Here is a 6,708-nt window from a genome sequence, read left to right as displayed (position 1 = left end):
ATCGAAACCTGGTTTAATCGACTGTTTCAGTGTGGTACCACATTACTATGTGATCCGAACCAGAAAATAACCCAGGATCTGTTCAACGAGTATGTGAAGTGTGCGAAAGTATGAGTCTGATGAGGGCAAATCCCAGACCTATCCCAGACCTAACATGCGTTATCCTCTAAAATATTTATCACGACCAGGTTTAATTGATTGTTTCAGTGTGGACCCACATTACTACGTGATACAATGCAGAAACAGCCCAGGATCTAGCCATGAAGTATGAGAAATATGCGAGAGAATGTGCCTGATGAGAGCAAATCCCAGACCTAGCCTAGACCTAACATGCGTTATCCTCTAAAATATTGAGCGAAACCAGGTTTAATGGACTGTTTCAGTGTGGTACCACATTACTACGTGATCCAAATCAGAAAAAACCCAGGATCTGTTCAACAAGTATGTGAAAAACGCGAAACTGTGAGCCTGATGAGGGCAAATCTTAGACCTAACCCAGACCTAAGATGCGTTATCCTCTAAAATATTTATCCAGACCAGGTTTCATTGAGTGTTTCAGTGTGGTACCACTTTACTACGTGATCCAATCCAGAAATAGCCCAGGATCTAGCCATGAAGTATGAGATATATGCGATAGTAAGAGCCTGATGAGGGCAAATCCTAGACCTATCCCAGACCTAACTTGCGTTGTCCTCTAAAATATTGATCGAAACCAAGATTAATTGAATGTTTCAGCGTGGTAGCACATTACTACGTGATACAATGCAGAAACAGCCCAGGATCTAGCCATGAAGTATGAGAAATATGCGAAAATATGAGCCTGATGAGGGCAAATCCTAGACCTAACCCAAACCTAACATGCGTTATCCTCTAAAATATTTATCAAGACCAGGTTTAATTGAATGTTGCAGTGTGGTGCCACATTACTACGTTAACCAAACCAGAAAAAACCCTGGATCCGTTCAACAAGTATGTTAAAACTGCGACAGTATGACCCTGATGAGGGCAAATCCCAGGCCTAACCTAGACCTAACATGCGTTGTCCTCTAAGATATTGATGGAAACCAGGTTTAATTGACTGTTTCAGTGTTGTACTTCATTACTACGTGATGCAATCCAGAAAAAGCCCAGGATCTGTTCTACATGTATGAAAAATATGCGAAAGAATGAGCCTGATGAGAGCAAATCCCAGACCTAACCTAGACCTAACATGAATTATTCTCTAAAATATTGATCGAAACCAGGTTTAATTGACTGTTTCAGTGTGGTACCACATTACTACGTGATCCAATCCAGAAATAGCCCAGGATCTAGCCATCAAGTATGAGAAATATGCGAAAGAATGAGCCTGATGAGAGCAAATCCCAGACCTAACGTAGACCTAACATGCGTTATCCTCTAAAATATTGAGCGAAACCAGGTTTAATGGACTGTTTCAGTGTGGTACCACACTACTTCGTGATCCAAACCTGAGAAAGCCCAGGATCTGTTCAAGAAGTATGTGAAAAACGCTAAACTGTGAGCCTGATGAGGGCAAATCCTAGACCTAACCCAGACCTAACATGCGTTATCCTCTAAAATATTTATCAAGATCAGGTTTAATTGATTGTTTCAGTGTGGTCCCACATTACTACGTGATCCAAACCAGAAAAAACCCAGGATCCGTTCAGCAAGTATGTGAAGAATGCGAAAGTATGAGTCTGATGAGGGAAAATCCCAGGCCTAACCTAGACCTAACATGCGCTATCCTCTAAAATATTGATCGAAACCAGGTTTAGTCGACTGTTTCAGTGTGGTCCCACATTACTACGTGATCCAAACCAGAAAAAACCCAGGAGCCGTTCAACAAGTATGTGAAGAATGCGAAAGTATGAGTCTGATGAGGTCAAATCCCAGACCTATCCCAGACTTAACTTGCGTTATCCTCTAAAATATTGATCGAAACCAGGTTTAATCGACTGTTTCAGCGTGGTACCACATTACTACGTGATACAATCCAGAAACAGCCCAGGATCTAGCCATGAAGTATGAGAAATATGCGAAAGTATGAGCCTGATGAGGGCAAATCCTAGACCTAACCCAAACCTAACATGCGTTATCCTCTAAAATATTTATCAAGACCAGGTTTAATTGAATGTTGCAGTGTGGTGCCACATTACTACGTTAACCAAACCAGAAAAAACCCTGGATCCGTTCAACAAGTATGTTAAAACTGCGACAGTATGACCCTGATGAGGGCAAATCCCAGGCCTAACCTAGACCTAACATGCGTTGACCTCTAAAATATTGATGGAAACCAGGTTTAATTGACTGTTTCAGTGTTGTACTTCATTACTGCGTGATGCAATCCAGAAAAAGCCCAGGATCTGTTCTACATGTATGAAAAATATGCGAAAGAATGAGCCTGATGAGAGCAAATCCCAGACCTAACCTAGACCTAACATGAATTATTCTCTAAAATATTGATCGAAACCAGGTTTAATTGACTGTTTCAGTGTGGTACCACATTACTACGTGATCCAATCCAGAAATAGCCCAGGATCTAGCCATGAAGTATGAGAAATATGCGAAAGCATGAGCCTGATGAGGGCAAATCCTAGACCTAACCCAGACCTAACATGCGTTATCCTCTAAAATATTTACCCAGACCAGGTTTCATTGAACGTTTCAGTGTGGTACCACTTTACTACGTGATCCAATCCAGAAATAGCCCATGATCTAGCCATGAAGTATGAGAAATATGCGAAAGTATGAGCCTGATGAGGGCAAATCGCAGACCTATCCCAGACCTAACTTGCGTTGTCCTCTAAGAGATTGATGGAAACCAGGTTTAATTGACTGTTTCAGTGTTGTACTTCATTACTACGTGATCCAAACCCGAAAAAACCCAGGATCTAGCCATCAAGTATGAGAAATATGCGGAAGAATGAGCCTGATGAGAGCAAATCCCAGACCTAACGTAGACCTAGCATGAATTATTCTCTAAAATATTGATCGAAACCAGGTTTAATTGACTGTTTCAGTGTGGCCCCACATTACTACGTGATCCAAACCAGAAAAACCCAGAATCCGTTCAACAAGTATGTGAAGAATGCGAAAGTATGAGTCTGATGAGGTCAAATCCCAGGTCTAACCTAGACCTAACATGCATTATCCTCAAAAATATTGATCGAAACCCGGTTTAATTGACTGTTTCAGTGTGGTACCACATTACTATGTGATCCAAACCAGAAAATAACCCAGGATCTGTTCAACGAGTATGTGAAGTGTGCGAAAGAATGAGCCTGATGAGAGCAAATCCCAGACCTAACCTATACCTTACATGCGTTATCCTCTAAAATATTGAGTGAAACCAGGTTTAATGGACTGTTTCAGTGTGGTACCACACTACTTCGTGATCCAAACCAGAAAAAACCCAGGATCTGTTCAACAAGTATGTGAAAAACGCTAAACTGTGAGCCTGATGAGGGCAAATCTTAGACCTAACCCAGACCTAAGATGCGTTATCCTCTAAAATATTTATCCAGACCAGGTTTCATTGAATGTTTCAGAGTGGTACCACTTTACTGCGTGATCCAATCCAGAAATAGCCCATGATCTAGCCATTAAGTATGAGAAATATGCGAAAGAATGAGCCTGATGAGAGCAAATCCCAGGCCTAACCTAGACCTAACATGCGCTATCCTCTAAAATATTGATCGAAACCAGGTTTAGTCGACTGTTTCAGTGTGGTCCCACATTACTACGTGATCCAAACCAGAAAAAACCCAGGGGCCGTTCAACAAGTATGTGAAGAATGCGAAAGTATGAGTCTGATGAGGTCAAATCCCAGACCTATCCCAGACTTAACTTGCGTTATCCTCTAAAATATTGATCGAAACCAGGTTTAATCGACTGTTTCAGCGTGGTACCACATTACTACGTGATACAATCCAGAAACAGCCCAGGATCTAGCCATGAAGTATGAGAAATATGCGAAAGTATGAGCCTGATGAGGGCAAATCCTAGACCTAACCCAAACCTAACATGCGTTATCCTCTAAAATATTTATCAAGACCAGGTTTAATTGAATGTTGCAGTGTGGTGCCACATTACTACGTTAACCAAACCAGAAAAAACCCTGGATCCGTTCAACAAGTATGTTAAAACTGCGACAGTATGACCCTGATGAAGGGCAAATCCCAGGCCTAACCTAGACCTAACATGCGTTGTCCTCTAAAATATTGATGGAAACCAGGTTTAATTGACTGTTTCAGTGTTGCACTTCATTACTACGTGATGCAATCCAGAAAAAGCCCAGGATCTGTTCTACATGTATGAAAAATATGCGAAAGAATGAGCCTGATGAGAGCAAATCCCAGACCTAACCTAGACCTAACATGAATTATTCTCTAAAATATTGATCGAAACCAGGTTTAATTGACTGTTTCAGTGTGGTACCACATTACTACGTGATCCAATCCAGAAATAGCCCAGGATCTAGCCATGAAGTATGAGAAATATGCGAAAGCATGAGCCTGATGAGGGCAAATCCTAGACCTAACCCAGACCTAACATGCGTTATTCTCTAAAATATTTATCAAGACCAGGTTTAATTGAATGTTTCAGTGTGCTACCACACTACTACGTGATCAAAACCAGAAAAAACCCAGGATCCGTTCAACAAGTATGTGAAGAATGCGAAAGTATGAGTCTGATCAGTGAAAATCACAGGCCTTACCTAGACCTAACATGCGTTGTCCTCTAAAATATTGATGGAAACCAGGTTTCAATGACTGTTTCAGTGTGGTACTACATTACTACGTGATGCAATCCAGAAATAGCCCCGGATCTAGCCATCAAGTATGAGAAATATGCGAAAGAATGAGCCTGATGAGAGCAAATCCCAGACCTAACCTAGACCTAACATGCGTTATCCTCTAAAATATTGAGCGAAACCAGGTTTAATGGACTGTTTCAGTGTGGTACCACACTACTTCGTGATCCAAACCAGAGAAAGCCCAGGATCTGTTCAAGAAGTATGTGAAAAACGCTAAACTGTGAGCCTGATGAGGGCAAATCCTAGACCTAACCCAGACCTAACATGCGTTATCCTCTAAAATATTTATCAAGATCAGGTTTAATTGATTGTTTCAGTGTGGTCCCACATTACTACGTGATCCAAACCAGAAAAACCCCAGGATCCGTTCAGCAAGTATGTGAAGAATGCGAAAGTATGAGTCTGATGAGGGAAAATCCCAGGCCTAACCTAGACCTAACATGCGCTATCCTCTAAAATATTGATCGAAACCAGGTTTAGTCGACTGTTTCAGTGTGGTCCCACATTACTACGTGATCCAAACCAGAAAAAACCCAGGAGCCGTTCAACAAGTATGTGAAGAATGCGAAAGTATGAGTCTGATGAGGTCAAATCCCAGACCTATCCCAGACTTAACTTGCGTTATCCTCTAAAATATTGATCGAAACCAGGTTTAATCGACTGTTTCAGCGTGGTACCACATTACTACGTGATACAATCCAGAAACAGCCCAGGATCTAGCCATGAAGTATGAGAAATATGCGAAAGTATGAGCCTGATGAGGGCAAATCCTAGACCTAACCCTGACCTAACATGCGTGATTCTGTAAAATTTTTATCAAGACCAGGTTTAATTGAATGTTTCATTGTGGTACCTCATTACTACGTGATCAAAACCAGAAAAAACCCAGGATCCGTTCAACAAGTATGTGAAGAATGCGAAAGTATGAGTCTGATGAGGTCAAATCCCAGGCCTAACCTAGACCTAGCATGAATTATTCACTAAAATATTGATCGAAACCAGGTTTAATTGACTGTTTCAGTGTGGTCCCACATTACTACGTGATCCAACCCAGAAAAAACCCAGGATCTGTTCAACAAGTATGTGAAAAACGCTAAACTGTGAGCCTGATGAGGGCAAATCTTAGACCTAACCCAGACCTAAGATGCGTTATCCTCTAAAATATTTACCCAGACCAGGTTTCATTGAATGTTTCAGTGTGGTACCACTTTACTACGTGATCCAATCCAGAAATAGCCCATGATCTAGCCATGAAGTATGAGAAATATGCGAAAGTATGAGCCTGATGAGGGCAAATCCCAGACCTATCCCAGACCTAACTTGCGTTGTCCTCTAAGAGATTGATGGAAACCAGGTTTAATTGACTGTTTCAGTGTTGTACTTCATTACTACGTGATCCAAACCCGAAAAAACCCAGGATCTAGCCATCAAGTATGAGAAATATGCGGAAGAATGAGCCTGATGAGAGCAAATCCCAGACCTAACGTAGACCTAGCATGAATTATTCTCTAAAATATTGATCGAAACCAGGTTTAATTGATTGTTTCAGTGTGGTCCCACATTACTACGTGATCCAAACCAGAAAAAACCCAGAATCCGTTCAACAAGTATGTGAAGAATGCGAAAGTATGAGTCTGATGAGGTCAAATCCCAGGTCTAACCTAGACCTAACATGCATTATCCTCAAAAATATTGATCGAAACCTGGTTTAATCGACTGTTTCAGTGTGGTACCACATTACTATGTGATGCAAACCAGAAAATAACCCAGGATCTGTTCAACGAGTATGTGAAGTGTGCGAAAGAATGAGCCTGATGAGAGCAAATCCCAGACCTAACCTAGACCTTACATGCGTTATCCTCTAAAATATTGAGCGAAACCAGGTTTAA

The sequence above is a fragment of the Colletes latitarsis genome, unplaced genomic scaffold (genome assembly GCF_051014445.1).
Source record: "Colletes latitarsis isolate SP2378_abdomen unplaced genomic scaffold, iyColLati1 scaffold0018, whole genome shotgun sequence".
In the NCBI taxonomy this organism is placed as follows: Eukaryota; Metazoa; Arthropoda; class Insecta; order Hymenoptera; family Colletidae; genus Colletes; species Colletes latitarsis.
The sequence above is the reverse complement of the archived record's forward strand: the minus strand, read 5'-3'. Positions refer to the sequence as shown.